The 16976-nt window shown below is 34.4% G+C and overlaps 1 long non-coding RNA gene across 2 annotated transcripts; it reads right to left on the bottom strand.

Annotated features, from left to right (window-relative positions):
• Positions 1-2555: 2555 nt before the first annotated feature.
• Positions 2556-5371, bottom strand: LOC113317251. Of its 2 annotated transcripts, none has more exons than XR_003343363.1 (7): positions 5092-5371; positions 4187-4229; positions 3831-4081; positions 3537-3757; positions 3369-3458; positions 3144-3260; positions 2556-2987 (listed from the first exon to the last, which is right to left on the bottom strand). It is a non-coding gene; the product is annotated as an uncharacterized LOC113317251 (long non-coding RNA). The 2 variants fall into 2 exon arrangements; XR_003343364.1 differs by having other exon boundaries at positions 3910-4081.
• Positions 5372-16976: the final 11605 nt, after the last annotated feature.

Below are 16976 nucleotides of genomic sequence, written 5' to 3'. Positions count from 1 at the left end.
CACTGAATTGGTTTCTAGTGACAAAGGAAAATTATAGTCTCCATACATATTATTGCTAACGATCCAAGACTTTTGTCCCTGAATATATCTTACACTGACAAAATTAGTTTGTCGCCAAAATGAATGCCCATCAAACGAAGATTTTGCCGTTAGAACTATTAGTATCCAAACAAATTGTTTTTGCAAATGGATTGTTTTCTACCGACAGAAAAAAAAAATTGGTCTCTGAAAAAACTACTGCTGACAACGTGTAGATTTTGTCCTTATATCTATTTATGCAGACAAAAATCGGTTCGTCATCTAAATGAACACGAAGCAAATTTGAAATTTCCCCGTTAAAACTTTGTAATGGCAAGGCAAATTGTGGTCACAAAATCCAAACATTCTGAGTGCTTGTGATTTAGTCTGCTCAGAGGAATTGAAGTGGTGATGTTGCTTCGAGTATGACTGGGACGGTTGTTGCAAGGACACTCCTCACAGGCATCACCTGAACCTGAATCACCTATTGTGCATTCCTTTTTGTGCTGAATCAGGTAGACTCGCATCTTGTGCTGTTTGCTCAATTCATGAAAAGCAGACTCGCAATCCATTTTAAGCGTATTTACACGAACATATTGAGGCTTTGAGACGTCTGCAAAATGAGATTATAAAATCAATACAGACAATAAGGTTACTTGAAATCCATTCTAAGCGTAATCTGTTGTGGACTCAATTCATAATAAGGTAACTTAAAATTGAATGAAGACCATGGAGTACGATATCTAAAGCATTGAGGTCCATACAAATAATTCTCATATGTACTAGTCTGAAATCAAGCATCAAGGGTTCGAGAATTCCCCTAGCCCACTAAGCACAATCTAGTTCAATATAATTTGAATTTGTTACAAGCTTGTAAAAAATGACAGACAGTCCAGAACCAACGAAGTTTTCATAATGCTTCCCCTAAGTCAGCTTATATACTGAAAACTTTGTTATTTTAATTGAGTGTCAACTACGATAAAACATTGAATCCAAGGCCAACGAAGTTTTCATAATGCTGATGAAATGTCCAAGAAAAGGTCTGTTATCTATCATCAAAGCCGAGGAGACGAACGCAAACATTTGACAAATTAAATGTGTTTCTCTAATTGCCAACCACATGTTGGAAAACCTAAAAGATGGAACTGCAGCAAGCTAACTGCACTATCTTTAAAGATAGAAAATAGGTTCTGCAACATAATGCACTTGCATCATCACTAATAGCGAAACTGCACCGGTGTCAAGAGAGTGCTAACTGCATCACCAATATAGATGACACAAATTAGTTTTCCATATTTCTATACTATCAACAATTATGAAAACATATTTAGCTAACCTTAAACAAATTATAGCTTTCAGAAAGAAGAATACAACTCCATTATTTTCCTTTTGCTATTATACTCCAATCAGAGGTGGGATCCAATCATTAAGGTCCCTAAAACATGAGTTACACCCTAATAAATAACTTTAAAACCAGTACCAATGTCTGAGTGTGTTGCTAAAAAATTAGGGACATCAGAAAATACCTTCTGTTTGACATTCACCCTCAATCACTCCTTTTCGAATTGGAAGATTTGTTATACAAATACAAGAAAAGCAACCATTATAATGAGAACTTCAGCTCAAGCATCAAGGATACAAGAATTCCCCACGCCTGCAATACAGTTGAATCAAGTTCTATATAATTAGAACTTCATATCAAGTTACAAGCAGTAAAAAATGACAGACATTACAATCCCAGTAACTTATAGAAATCGAATTATTGTTTCCAATTGGTAGTACAATGTACCAATAACCTCTACGCTCAATCTCCAACAGACTTATATTTAGAACCCAAAGTGGATTTATTAGCAGTTACAGTTTTTCAAAGAGTGATAATCGAACAGGTTCAAGATATGCATTCCCTGTAATGGACTATTGGCAATTACCTTAGACTCGCGGAGATCGACCAATGACAGTTTTGCAGGCCTTCCCTCTACACCCCCACTTCAAGAAATACCACTCTGTTCTTAGTGCACACATCCAACTTCAACCCCTGTATTTTGAGAAAAACAAATAAGAGAGAAAACAAGGATTAGAAAAAGGACTTCTAGCAGTGATCAGGTGATAACCTTAGGCATAGGTTTGATTGATAAATGTGCTGATCTCTTAAGTAGATGAATATACAGCTGGGCATACATACATGGGAGACCCTGCGTTCTGCAGCTGCTACCAAGTACTGCCTGACCCTTTGTCTCTCCCTCTCTGAACCCAGAGTGCAGCCATCTCTATGCCTGATATAGTACTCCTGTTTCCCCACATACAACAGACAAATCATTGTTAACCTCAATAAAAGACTTCCAGTATACTCATGATCATTTCATCACAAATTCATTTACATCTAGTAATAGTACCTGGACAGCAAGGGAACCTCTAGAGCTTATGGCAGCATGAAACACCACGTACTCCAAATCTGTCAAAGCTAAAAACCACATAATTGACTTATACGATATAGAGTAGAAGATCGAAAACTTAGGGAATCTTAAAGATTAATTTTATTGCTCATAGAATGAAAAGTAATACAAAGAATAAACAAAACCAAACTAATTGAACACATATACCAAACCAACAAAATAAAAGAAAGAAACTAACTTAAACTGTTGAGCATGAGTCTCGCAAGTGACGAACTAAAACAGTAAAACCAAATTTAACTTAGACTACTGATCATGAGTGTCCGTAACTATGACATTAAGTCCTAAACGATTAAGCACATCCTGTTGGAATAATGCCTGGTTTTCTTTCATTTTCCGAATTTCTTCTTCTTGTTTTCGTACTTTCTCACGCAGTTCTTCAGTTTCTTGATTTGACTGCAGAACAAATACATGCCTTCTTGTTTTTTTCTTTTTAAGGACCTTAGCACAGATGTCGTCTTCATCTCTAGGTTCTGATCCTTCTTCCATGCTTTGTTCTTTGAGAGCGAGCATTTGATCCTACACAAAGATCATGTATAAGTAATAAGAAGAACCTAAACAGATCCCAGAAAAAAGCCATTTATGTTTCATGGATGATGCAAGGATATAGTTCCAGATGAACAAAAACGGTGCAACTTAACATTTTACACCTTTATTCACATGATGATAACTTACATATCGGCTGCGTGCCTCGTCGCTTAGCCAGATTCGATTGTTAGTCGTTTTATCAATCACGCGAGTGTGTGTGTCATGGAACACTTGGATAGGGGAATAATTTCCCGATTCCATCCTCTGTTTCATGAAGAATAAGATCCAAAACTTTTTAGCAATTTCATGTGTTACAATAGATCATACTATTCAACTAACCAGAAATCGGTAGTTAGGGGTACAAATGAATACCTGCTCATGACGCACAACAAATGCCATGGAACCACTGCAATGGTTGTACTGAACCTTTTCCCTGTTTGCGGATCCAGCTAACGACCGTTTCTGCAATTTCATTTAAATTATCAGTACATACATTAGTAAAGCATTTTTGTTGCCACCAAATCTAAATCAGTGTAATACCTTAAATTCAGGTGAAGAGAAGTGGTTGCAAAGCCACTCCCACTTATCCTGGGGCACATCTTTGTATGGCTTATCTTTAATTTCTCAATGGAATGAGAGGAATCGAACAATCTCTTAAAATAGGAGGACATCAAACTCCTATGACTGTTGTACTTTTTGCCCATTGATCGGTGTAGGAAATCCCAGAAAAAGGGGACGCTGAGGTCCACCCAGAACTTGTCCTGCAACAAGATAAAAGTTATCTCAAGTCAACCTGTAGTTTACAAGTAAAATATTGTACACGATTAAACATACCTTAACCCTTTCCATTAAGGCTTCTCTGTCATGCAATGGAATATTTTTCCATGATTTGTATTCCAAGGGAGAAAAAGACCTGACAATGACCCCATATTCTGTGGCCAGTTTTCTTCTGTTGAAGCACACCGCCACACCTGCAGACTCTTTAAACTTCACGGCCAATTTTCGGTCCTTCGTCATCGCTTGTAGTCTCTCAAGCCCGACTCTCCGACTTATTCCCCTTGTATTTCATTTTTTGGTAGTTGATTCTTGAAACAAAAAAAAAAAAAAAAACATGTTGAAAATGTCGATAAGCTAAAAAATCACAGAACAAACAAACATAACATAACAACAATATTTGTGATTTTTCATACCCGTGGAAGCAGTGATTTGGGGCGCCATTTGAAATAGGACAAACTGAAAAGAAAAGTACAGAAGTGTAAGCAAAATAAAAAACCAAGGATGCTTCAAGATAATCAAAGTCCAAACATTCTTGTGGAAATAAAAAGACAGCAACATGACAAATGGCTAAGGAAATCCACGAACGAGCAGCTATGTTCAAACTCTGAACCATGGTCATGCTTCATTTACAAAAGTTGGGCGACAATACTTTAGAAAAACGTCAACAACCACATTGTTAGGAGACATCACAACTGCAAATCCTATAGATGCACTATCCTATAGTAGTGCTGCCTCTCAGCTAGTCAACTTAAGCATTAACCTAATAGTTGGTTAATAAAAGGTGCTGCCTCTCAGCTAGTTTAGCTTAAAACATTGACCTAATAGTTGGTTAATAAAAGTAGACAAGAAAGTATAATGCTACAGTTTTGTAGTCACCATATTGACTCCTTTGCTGCCTACTTAGAAGTACCATTATGAACATCAAAGCAAGCAACATCTTCTTAGGGAACTACAGATGTAAGTATTTGGGATTTATTTGATTCCATGGAAGAGGAACCCATCAACAAACATACTGAAAAAAAAAAACAGATGTAACTAATTGGCATTGATTTGATTCCATGGAAGAGTAACCCATCAACAACCATACTCAACAACGCAAAAGGTTAAAGAATCACAGATGGATATTGCTCACAATCAAAGTACCAAAAAAGTAAGATTTAAAACACCAGATTTCCATCACCAAGTAGGGAAGCTTGAATAGATTCATTGAAGAAGAACACATCAAGCAATCACAACACAGTTGAAAATAATAAGGTTTTAAAACCAAAATTAAGGAAAAATGTAAAAACGTATTGTAAAAGAAAAATATAATGAGTACCTTAGGATTTTGAAGAAATAAGTTTCTGAGAAGATGAGATGGAATGTTCCATCGATGCCTCTGGGTTTATATAGCCTGAATTTTGGATGAAATTCGAAACCCAAAAAAAATTAGCGCGAAGCCTCCCGCCAAACTAAAACCTCAGTTTTCCTCGGAAATTAGTTGCTTGATTTAGGAGAATCGTTATCTAGACTTATTTTGGAGGGAGTATGAAATCGATACCGGGAAAGAATTAATTTTGCTCAGTTTTAATCGGAGATTAGTTAATGAATCTGGCAAAATCTATATGCCGAGGAATGAAGATAAGAAAACTTCTTAATATGGAAGATTTCATTCTCAATCTGGAGAATATCTTAGGGTTTGGGAAGATGAAGAAAAGAAAACACTGACTGAGTAAACGAGGCTTTTTTTTCTCTTTCTTTGGGTTAGGTAGGGACGAGAGAAAAACCATCAATATTCTTTTGCACGAGTCACACGAGTCGCACGACATATTTAGTTGTCTTTTTTTTTTATGGAAATCATATATTTAGTTGTCTTAGGGGTCATTTTTCTTAGACTTATCATGTATATATATATAAATAAAAAAGGGTTATTTTTTATTTTTCAAGCATCAAAAAGAGATGGATTGAATAAAATGCAACAAATATTATTCTTCAGAAACTTTGTGTGTCACTCTTCGTATTCCTCACTTTCATGTCCGTTTATCCCATTATAACAAATTTTGTTTTTGTTTCTGGTTGTATCCTAGAAGTAAAAAATGTTTTACGACCCTTTTGACGTAATGCTAGAAAATATTAGGTTAATTAGTGTTATGAAATTGCTTTCTCTTTAAGTATGATGACAATTGGCATCAGAAATTATGTTTTATGGTTCGTGTATTTTTTACAAGTATGATGACAATTTTTGGGCATCAGAATATTCAAATTGTCGGTCAATATGTCTAGTCGAATTATTCGAATATGTATTAATGCTAGTATGTTGTTCTTTTTATTTTTTGTTTCTTGATGTATTTGCCCTTCATGTAACCTTTATTTGAGATTATTAAGGGAAAATTGAAGTTTTCCATCAAAATAAAGAAAAATTCTGGAATTATTGGTCACATTAATGCACAGCTTGGCTCCAAGTTTTAGATTATGGGTCATCTGCAAGTTCCATGTTATATAATAAATTTGATTCTTTATACATTTTTTGGATTACAGCGACAAACTTTGGACCACAATATAAAGTGATAGATTTTAAGTGACATCTCGATTTTAAAAATGGAATAATTGATACTCTCTTTCAACCACTGATATTGCAGCGAATGATATCGAGGTATTACCACTTCTTAAAGGATGAGGTCCAACAAAGAACAACTACCCTTCGAATAGCCAAGGAGAAAACAAGCCAATGTTGTAAGAGCCTGCAAGAAACATCTTTCCAAAAGAATTCAGGAAAGAGTTATTTTTGAGAAATATTAAATGATTTTCGAAGTTTTTCGACATGAATTGAGTCCAAAGTTTATCTGTCAATCGAAGAAAATTTAGGAAAGACATGAAAATTAAGTTGGCTTTACCTCAGAGAAAATATTTATTTGTTATGTTCTATGCCTCATCTGGAGGTATATATGTTCAATTTGTTTTGACGATGCACAATTTAAACAGACCATTTCATTTTGTTTGATACGCAGTTTATATTTGACTGTGAGTGTGCTATATCTACTGGCAATATGCATATTCCAGTTTGGAAACCTCCAGCTATGAAAATCAACTTTGATGCTTCTTTTATAAATGAGCATTCAATTTCAGTTGTCAATGGAATAATTGCTAGATGCGTTGTAGGTATATTGCAACAGCAAAAAGGAGGTGTGTCTAAAGAAACATGCATATCCGCAATAACGTCTCTCGCCATATCATGCCGGAATTTGGTTTTTTAGGGCCCCACTAGTATTTATTTTTAATATAAAATGCTTTGTAGGATAAAATTGAAATATAAAATATAATATCTTGGATAGATAAAATACGATGTAGTGAGATAAAATAGGATAAAAGTGAGATAAAATAGAATAAAGTAAGAAAAATATTAGTAAAAAAACTGAATTTGCAGTGGGCGTTCATGCTAGTGACGCCAGAGATTGTTCTAGTGACGCCCGCGATTTTGCTAGTGACGCTCGCGTTTCTTCTTGGATCGCGCATTAGCAGGGATGTCGTGCGTCCTGCAATAGACGCGCGTCTGATGGTGTGACTCGATGTTCAAATGAATAGATCTGTTCATTTGAACATCCATTTTCTGAGTTTGTTCATCCCATAGTGGGATCAAAATGAACGAACTTAAAGTTTGTTCATTCCATAGGAATTCCCTAACTAGAGGTCAAGCGTTACGTGAAAAATAGATCTCGGCCAGAGGGTTCTATTGCAGAGGCCTATATTCTTAAAGAATGCTTGACATTTTGCTCGATGTACTTTCTTGGGACTGAAACCAAATTTACTCGACGCGAACGAAATGACGATAAATAAAGGGATCCCGTTATCGTAAGGGAAAGATATCTGTTTTTGCTCAAAGTGCCCGTCATGTTGATGCAAAAACTGTACGTCCACTGTCAGTCGCTAAAAGGGAGAAAATTAATTGGTTTGTTTTCGCTAATTGCGAAGAAGTCAAACCTTACTTGGAGTAAGTGCTATTTTAAATTTATCTCACATCATAGAAAAACCTTACATGTTTAGTTTTTTTCTCCAGTGGGTAGGCTACCTGCATCTAGAATTCATCTCTATTTACGTTTAGAGTTATTAGAAAGTTTCATAGGATTCTTGATAATGGCACAACTGAGATATATCCACTATAGCTACATCCATACAACCCAATCTGAACTCGTATGACACCAATAACCGCAAAACAATCTAAACTGATTTTTTGTTGGAAAAGAAGATAAAAAAGAGGATTTGGTTGTGAATGCAGGAAACATTTAAACGAGTTGACAAAAGAAAGTAAAGTCAATTTAGTTCGGAGGAAAAGAACATTGTTTCCAGAATGGTTTAGAAAACATGTGAGTACATATTTCTGAGCTACTACTGCTGATAGTTTCTCACGGTATACATCGTCTTTCGTAATAACTTTGTATATAATATTGTTGTCGAATTTTTGTTTTGCAGATACAATATCTGCACAGCAAAAAAGAAGCCACTGATGAAATGCAAACTTTAGCTTGGGGATTTGATGTCAGAGTAAACTCGTACGCAGTGTGTAATTTTAATGGGGTTAAATATCATACTAAAGATCGTGAAGCTCGCAGAACAACTCAGAATAGTGGATTGTTAGTTGATGCGGAACATGAGGGAAATGCAACTGAATTCTATGGCACCTTGACTGAGGTTATTGAGTTAGAATATCAACATGGATATCGAATAGTTCTGTTTAAGTGCGACTGGTTTGACGTGAGCCCGAACAAAAATAAAATTCGAAAGGATTACGATTTAACAAGCATAAATGTGAGCAACATGTGGTATAAGGATGATCCGTACGTTCTTGCATCACAAGCACAACAGGTATTTTATGTTGATGATCATAAAAATGGTGCAAACTAGAAAGTTGTTCATAAGATGGAACATAGACACTTGGGGATGTTCCGGAGGTGGATGATCTGGGCGTGACTGTTGACGAGGCGTATCGGCAAGGTGGGGATTTACCGGTATTATCTACATTTGAGGGAGTGGCTGATGAGGGTGGGGATGATGTTGAAGAAAATGAACTTGATAGAGAAGACGTCCAACCAGAGATGGTAGAAGTGAATGTTAACGATCCCAATGATGATTTGGTTGAAACGGATGACGAAGATGATGAAACATTGAATGAATACAATAATGACATTTTGGATGCGGACGAGATAGAAGTGAATGGTGAAGACAGTGATATAGAGTGATCATAGTGTTCTTCGCTTTTTAGTTTTTTTTTTTTTTAAGCAGGCTTATAAGTTAGTCTTGAACACCATGTGGTTTTTATTTTACTACATTTAATGATAGGTCCACTGTTTTCATTTTAACACTTTATGATCAATAGATTTTAGTTTTTTTGTTTAAACCATATTGTCCTTCAATTTTGATTATAATTCAACTGGAAAATCTATTTTTTCATTTGACAGAATCTGGAAAATCTATTATTATACTGAATGTTTCTTATTATTAAGGTGTACCAAACACTGGTTGGGTTTGCTGTCGATTTTACACTGGTTGGGTTTGCTGCCGATTTTACACAATATTCTCTCCAAAAAAGAATTTTACACGATATTATTATTAAGGTGTACCAGAACTCATTAACTTGGGCCTATAACAAAGGAATTTTACACGATATTCTCTCCAAAAAAAGAGATATTTACAAGATATTTTATCTCGCTTTTAAAAGAGAGATTTCAGCAACTTTCCATACATGTCGCTCCACACTCAATTTATTAGGAGATAAATTTGTCGCTCCACACTCAATTTATTAGGAGATAAATTTGTTCCTCAAAATACATCTAATTTATTAGGAGATAAATTTGTTCTCAAAATATACGGAAACAACGCACCTAATTTATTAAGAGATAAATTTGTTCCTCAAAATATACGGAAACCACTCAATACTTTTCTAAAACATAGGAAACATAAAGATCCTAATAAAAAGTATAAGAAATCTCCAAAATCTCTATACAATTTTTTCTCCATTGTTTCTCAAGTTTTGAAGTTCAACCTTCTACTGCTCGAAGTAATAAATCTTCCCTCTTCTCGTTGTACATATCTTTTGGATTATACTTGTTTTATCAAATCTCGTTAGTGAAACTTCTTTTGTACATATGTATCTCATTGTTTATTTTTCTTTTCTTTTTTCTTTTCTTTTTTTTTTCTTTTTTTTTTTGCATGGTCGTTTTCAAAAGCGAAGAAGGAATTGAAGAATGACTTCTAAGGTATTATTAGCATAATAATTACTATTTGTTATAATTATACTTGTTTTATATATGGGCTAATGATTTTATCATTGTTGTAGAAACGACAGGTAACTCTCTCAAATAGGGGCCAAAAAGTTTACACAGGGTCGAGGTCATTCATTAAACACCACAAAATGGTACATATCTTTCACTACTAATTATTATTCAAAATAAAAAATACTCTATCACTTGTAATTTATACTTTTGTGTCCAACTTATGAGCCTCTCTTTGACGTGGAACAGAAAAAAATTCCGTAAGAACCCACACTTTTTGAGGTCTATAAAAAAGCATCATTGAAGGAGAGCAAAGAGATGATATTTACAATGAGGTTTTTGGAAGAATATTTAAAAGAAGGGACATGAGCATGCCTTTTGAAGATTTGATTGGAAACCTTGAAAATAAAATCTGGAAGATAGAAGCAGATTCTGAATTATTCAAACTAGAGATATCTATTCAAATGTTGAACCTGGATAGGGCTTCACAAGACCCGCCCATGATACCCAAACCCACCCGTACCCGCTAAATCCGTGGGTTTTTAATCCATACCCGCCCGTTGTGGGTGCGGGGTTGGTTATGGAAAAAAAACACCCGCTGTCTGTGGGTGCGAGGTTGGTTTAAGCTAATACCCGCCCATACCCGCCCAAAAAACCCGCAGATTATATACCATTAGATAAAACTAATCCTAGTCGTCCATTATGAAACCCTAATACTAGTAGATAGGATAACTGATAACCCTCATTCACTTTCTACACTCTTCTTTATGTTCGGCCTCTCCTCTTCTTCCTCCTCAGTTCTTCTTCTTCACCTACGAACGACAATTACCAGAAATCTTCACCAGAAATCGACAACAACTTCGAATCTTCACCAGAAATCGACAACAATCGAAAAATCAACAGATTCAACACTTAATCTTCATCTGTGAACTTCCTAGATATGAATATTTTGGGGGTTTTGGTTTTTTTCTCTCACTTAATCAAGGAGAATAGAAGTTACTCTAAATACTTGAATATAAAGCGGGTTTAAACCCGTTTAAACCCATACCCGCCCAACCCGTAGCGGGCGGGTAACAAAACCCGCCCGCTGTTTGTGGGTGCGGGGTTGGTTATGAAAAAAAAACCGCAGTCTGTGGGTGCGAGGTTGGTTTTAGCTTATACCCGCCCATACCCGCCCATGTGCAGCCTTAAACCTGGATGAATAGTTCAGAAAAAGTTATGAATACACGGTTTCAAGTTTTTAGTGTTTAGAACTAGATGAATTTCAATTTATTTATTGTTTTTAGGCCAATTTCCAAAGTAATGGTAATCTCATATTTACACATTTGATTTAATAAAACTTAAATATTTTGTGCTCAACATATGCTATGATTTTCTGATTGAATGAATTTTCCTTATTGAATCACGAAAATTGAATGAATTTTTTTTATTATTATTTTCGTTTGCGGTTTATAAAAAATCTTGTAGAGACAAACAATTTTGTCTTTGAAATTCTGTTATAAGCAAAACAAGTAGTCCTTAATAAAGTATTCATGGACCAAAAAAAACCTCTTTAATGAAGAAGAAAGTTGTCTGAGAAATTCATTTTCTAAGGCAAAATTAGTTGTCTTTGAATAAAGCATTTCGAGGCAAACTGAGTTGTCATTGATGGAATATTTTGGGACAAAACATGTTGCTTTTGGAGGCAAAAAAAATTGTATTTGAAAGTTCGTTTTAAAGGCAAAATGAATTGTCTTTAATAAAAAATTTAGAGACAAAATAAAATCTTTTGGAGAGGAGGAATTTGTCTCCGAAAATTCTTTCTAAGGCAAGAAGTTTGGTCACTATTTTTTTTTTGGAGACGAACAAGTTAGTCTCCAAAATTTTATATTTAGGGGCTATTTATATTTTCTCTAATTGAATTAATTAGAGACAATTTTTTTGTTCTTAAATAGTTATCATTGAAGACAAATTAAATTGACACAAAATTTCACTTTTGAGAAAAAAATTTGGTCTTAAATAGTTATCATTAAAGACAAATTAAATAGACACAAAAATTCGTTTTTTGAGACAATTTTATTGGTCTTAAATAGTTATCGTTAAAGATAAATTAAATAGACACAAAACTTTGTTTTTTTGAGACAATTTTATTGGTCTTAAATAGTTATCCTTAAAGAAAAATTAAATAGACACAAAACTTCGGTTTTTGAGACAATTTTATTGGTCTTAAATAGTTATCATTAAAGACAAATTAAATTGACACAAAACTTTCGATTTCGAGACAATTTAATTGGTCTTAAATAGTAATCATTAAAGACAAATTAGTTTGTCCTTGAATTTACATTTTTGGGACAAAAAACTTTCACGCAAAAAAGTGCCTTTTGGTGGCTAATTTTTTGGCCATTAAAATCACTTTCGCAGACAAATTTATTTTGTTGGTGAAAGACACTTTTATTGACAATGTATTTTTAGTTGTTAATTAATTTTTCTCGTGACCGTTCGTTTTTTTGTCACGATATACTTTCCCAGACGGGGTATTTGAGACAACTCCGTGACAAAATAAAATTGATCTCAAAATATATCTTGAGACAAAAAAAAGGGTTTTCCTGACAAATTTTTTTGACACTAAAACCACATTTTCTTGTAGTGTTGAAGTTTGCATTTCTAGCAAAATAATCCTTCAAGACAGCAAACTTCCTCTGTTGTGTTGTTAGTGGTGAAGCCGCCTATTCGGAGAGGAGAGTAACCTAATTACGCGAAATCTCTTACAGCCGCTCAGTTTAAAGTCTTCTTTGGGATTGAGAAGCTCTATTAGTACCGTTGGTGGGAAACTAGATAATTGCGGTTTATCTTATGTTTTCGATTGATTTGATTGACTAACGGTGGTTGAACTTCGATTGCACCTAGTTTGTTTATGCTTGAGAATCTTCTCTTCTGATATAAGATTCACTCAAACAAGCTCGAAGTTTCGACATGGATCTTTAGACTGTTTTTAGATCTAAAAACGTCTTGTGGTAATCTATTGTTAACAGACTTTGTTATGTGCATGATTGATCACAAGAGATTCAAGTTGTTCTGCCCAGGAGTTTATTGAAGATCTAAGAAGATTTGAAGACAAAGAAGATATTGAAGATTTCTGATTTGGGGTTCATAATCTTTGGTGTGCACAATACTTGTTTCGTTATAGAGGATCCAACTATAATCGGTTTATCCTTGTAGTATATTAGATTGATTAGTTGTGTAGATATGCATCAACACAATTCTTTGTGATTAAAATTATTGATTGCAAATTCTTAACAATTACCTTTGGTAGTTGATGATAAGATAGATCTAAGAACCTGACGAAGGAGTTTATTGAGATAAACAGAAGATCCTTTGTCGAACTCACATCACTTGGTTGAAAAGAGTTTCCACCAAACAGATTTGTTGTTCCTTTACTGTTTGGAATACAAACCAAAATAATTGTTCCAAGTACGTGACTTATTCATAAGTTGGAGGCGTGGGAATACAGACGGAACTAGGTGAACTATAGGTTTAGTTTCTTGGTCTCAACTATACGAAGTTGGTTTGATTTTGTATAGCGGCTTAATCCTGAGAGTATTCAATTCTGGACAAGGTACCGGGGTTTTTCTGCATTTGCGGTTTCCTCGTTAACAAAACCTTGCTGTGTCATTTACTTTTATTTTCCGCAATTATAATTGTTTGTTATTATGATTTAAAGTAAATTACACAAACGTTAATTCTTATTTACTTGATAGTAATTCGATTGTGTTTGGTTAAGTCCGAAACTCTTATCAAGTAAACATACTTCGTTGTTGTATTGTCTCGATCTCATATCCATAGATGATCAGACAAAGTGTGAACCGATTAATTGTATTGTCTCGACTCAGTCCATAGACAATCACTTTCGGAGAAAGGATTTATAGATAGGAAAAGTTTTAGCTTGAGGTATATTTGCGTACCCTCGCCTTTTCATCTTGGTCCAGTAAGAAACAACCACTGTGTCAAGGTCATCTGCTGAGGCAGAGTACAAATGCTTGTTAGTTACTGCTTTTGTATTGGAGTGGTTATCTAATCTGTTTAAGGAATTAAATTTTTCAGTCACTTAACCTTTTAACATCTACTGTGATAATACTTCAGCCATTTTCTTAGCTTCTAACCCTGTGTTTCATGCCAGGGCAAAACACATAGAGGTGCAATATCATGTTATCATAGATTTGGTCTTAGATGGTTTTCTTAAAGTTCAACATCAATTGGCTGACCTTTTTACCAAAGGACTCTGTTTTCCAGCCTTTTCATCTTTACTTCAACAACTATTGGGAATAATTGCTGCTGCTGAAGATGTTGAACAGTGTCAAGCATCTATTGGTGTTGTTGCAGATTCTATTTTGAGTTCTCCCTTTGCTGCTTTAGCTTTACTTAAAGATATTTCTTAAAATTGTTTTTCAAGTTCATAACTGTGTCAGCTAGACAATAATCAGAATGTGTTTTTTTTTCTTGTCAAAAAAAAAACACCACAAATGCTTCGGAAAGCACTCTCCCAATAACTGTGATTGGTTTGATTGTTACCTCCATCAATTGTAACTAATATCCAAAGTCGAACAAGACCAACATCTTCTTCTCCGGTGAAGTAAGACACCATTTATTGGTGTTATCAAAATACAATGATTCAAAATGAAATTATGAGAGGTGTGAGTTGAAAATCAGATACACACATATAAATATATAGAAGATTGAATTTCGACAGTTGGATGATAGAGTCATGAGATGGCTTAGATAATACCGAACCAGAATTGTCTGAACAGCTGGCAGTAAGGTCATAACCGGGAGATAGACACAAATAATTTGAAATTACCAACTCCATATGAAATTACGAAAATTTTCATGTTTTCCATTAGAATTTGTTGATTATCCAACTCCATAGTGGATGAAAATTGGCAAAAATAAGTAAATGAGTTGACCATTTCTTTATAAAAAACGGTGACACAAATAATTTTCTTTCCAGGTTTACTTCTGTCTTTATTTACCGAACGAATTTTATATATACACAATTATATGAGCACATGATAGTTTGAATACATACTCAATGTTATTATGTTATCTCGAATCATTACATACTCTGCAACTACTAGTCTTGTACCACATATATATTTTTATGTCATCATCCATTCCAAGTTATAATCTAATTTTATCAACGTGTTTCCGTGAGTTTCCACCTCCAACTTTATCCCTAGAAAAAATGATGGTAAAAGTTCCACTATTATGGTCGATGAGAAGTGAACTCTCACTCACAATAAAAAGTTCTTCTAAATCACCAAGAACAAATCACACGCGTTACTACAACGATGTTTGCAAAGATATAACTAAAGTTTTTTTGTAATAGTAAACATTAAATGATTTCTCATTATTTTTATTTTCTTTTGGTGAATGATATATCTTTATGTAAGTATCTAACAACTGAGTTGGTCCAACACTTAATGGTTGTACTAAGAGACATCTGATTCGAATCTCATTTTGTTATGAGTATGAGGTAGTCTTAGTGGTCTAGAATCTGATATTTGAATCCAGCTTACTTTAGTGTGCAGAATATTTCTTTTTTTCTTTTATTGTCTAGATGCCTAACCCTTTTTTTATAAAAATATAATATATATAAGACAACAAAGGCAAGTTTAAGCTGGTAAAATGTTGAAGTTCTTGATGAACTGAATGAATCCTAGATTCGATGTTGCCAAAAGCCTCTTTTTTCCAAAGCTAAAGAATATGTTTGGTATAATGAAGTTTAGAATTGAGATGATAAGAAAGAGATCCCAAAAAAGTTTGGTTCCAACTGTAGTTGATATTATCAGAGCATGAAGCTTGAGAAAACCAACATCTGTAAAGACGGAAAGGAACTATTCTAGGCCTGAAATCTCGACAAGTTGACAATAAATTTGGTGATGATCTGAAGCAACTGGTGGAATATGCTGAAGAGAAGATGTATTATAACCATTCATCCATAAAACATTAACCAAAGCTCTGTCTAATCTAGTAGCAGTACGAGCATTATATGTTTTTTGGTTAGACCAAGTTGTTGTAGCTCCCGAAAAATCTAAATCAATTAAACCTAATTGATGAGTAATAGGTCTAATTAATCTATAGTGTTGGTGATGAGAGTTGTGAGAAATCTGGATTTCTAAATCATTCAGAGTGATATTAAGATCACCAATTAAAATCCACGACAAGTCTACATGAGGTTGCATTTCTTGTAAGTATTGTCATTGATGTTTTCATTTTCAGTCGGGTCATGAGCTCCATACATACAACTTAACAGGATATCAGGATGATGCAATGAGTATGCAAAATGGCATGTATGTTATGCCTGGTTTTATGCATAATTTCAAGGTTAATACCTAGTTTCCAAGCTATAGAGATACCAACAGAAAGTGCATGCCAGAAATTAGGATATAAATTGTTGCAAGTAAAAATACATTTTTGAGTCATGTGTTTTGGTTTCAGACAAAAAGAAAACATCTGGATTATATTTACTAATAAAAAATTGAAGGTAATCACGAGTATTAGGATTTCCAAACCCTTGACAGTTCCAAGAAAGAAGTTTCATAGTTAGAGAAGGGTGAAAGTATGATAACAAAAGAAGTAAAATGAAAATGAGAAAAGTCAAATTTCGGACAAAAACAAGTTCAAAAGGAAGAAGAAATACCTATTGATCAGCAACAGGGAGGTTATGATTAAGAAATCGATTTCTTGCATCCATGTCTAAAGAAGTTGTCTCATAATGAATATTGGGTTGAGGTTCCCAACATCGACTTCCTCTTATTGGCTCAATAAAGGATTGTTGATCAGGTAGGTAGATGGTGGAGCCTTGAGCAGGCACATTATGAAGATGGCTAGTAGATGCTTGATTAATAGTAGTAATCTGATTTGACTCATCACCCGAGAGAACAATAGTATTCATATTTCTGCTTCTTTTTCGATGAGTCAA

Source organism: Papaver somniferum, chromosome 10, assembly GCF_003573695.1.
Source record: "Papaver somniferum cultivar HN1 chromosome 10, ASM357369v1, whole genome shotgun sequence".
NCBI lineage: Eukaryota > Viridiplantae > Streptophyta > Magnoliopsida > Ranunculales > Papaveraceae > Papaver > Papaver somniferum.
This window is presented reverse-complemented; position numbering and strand designations above follow the sequence as displayed.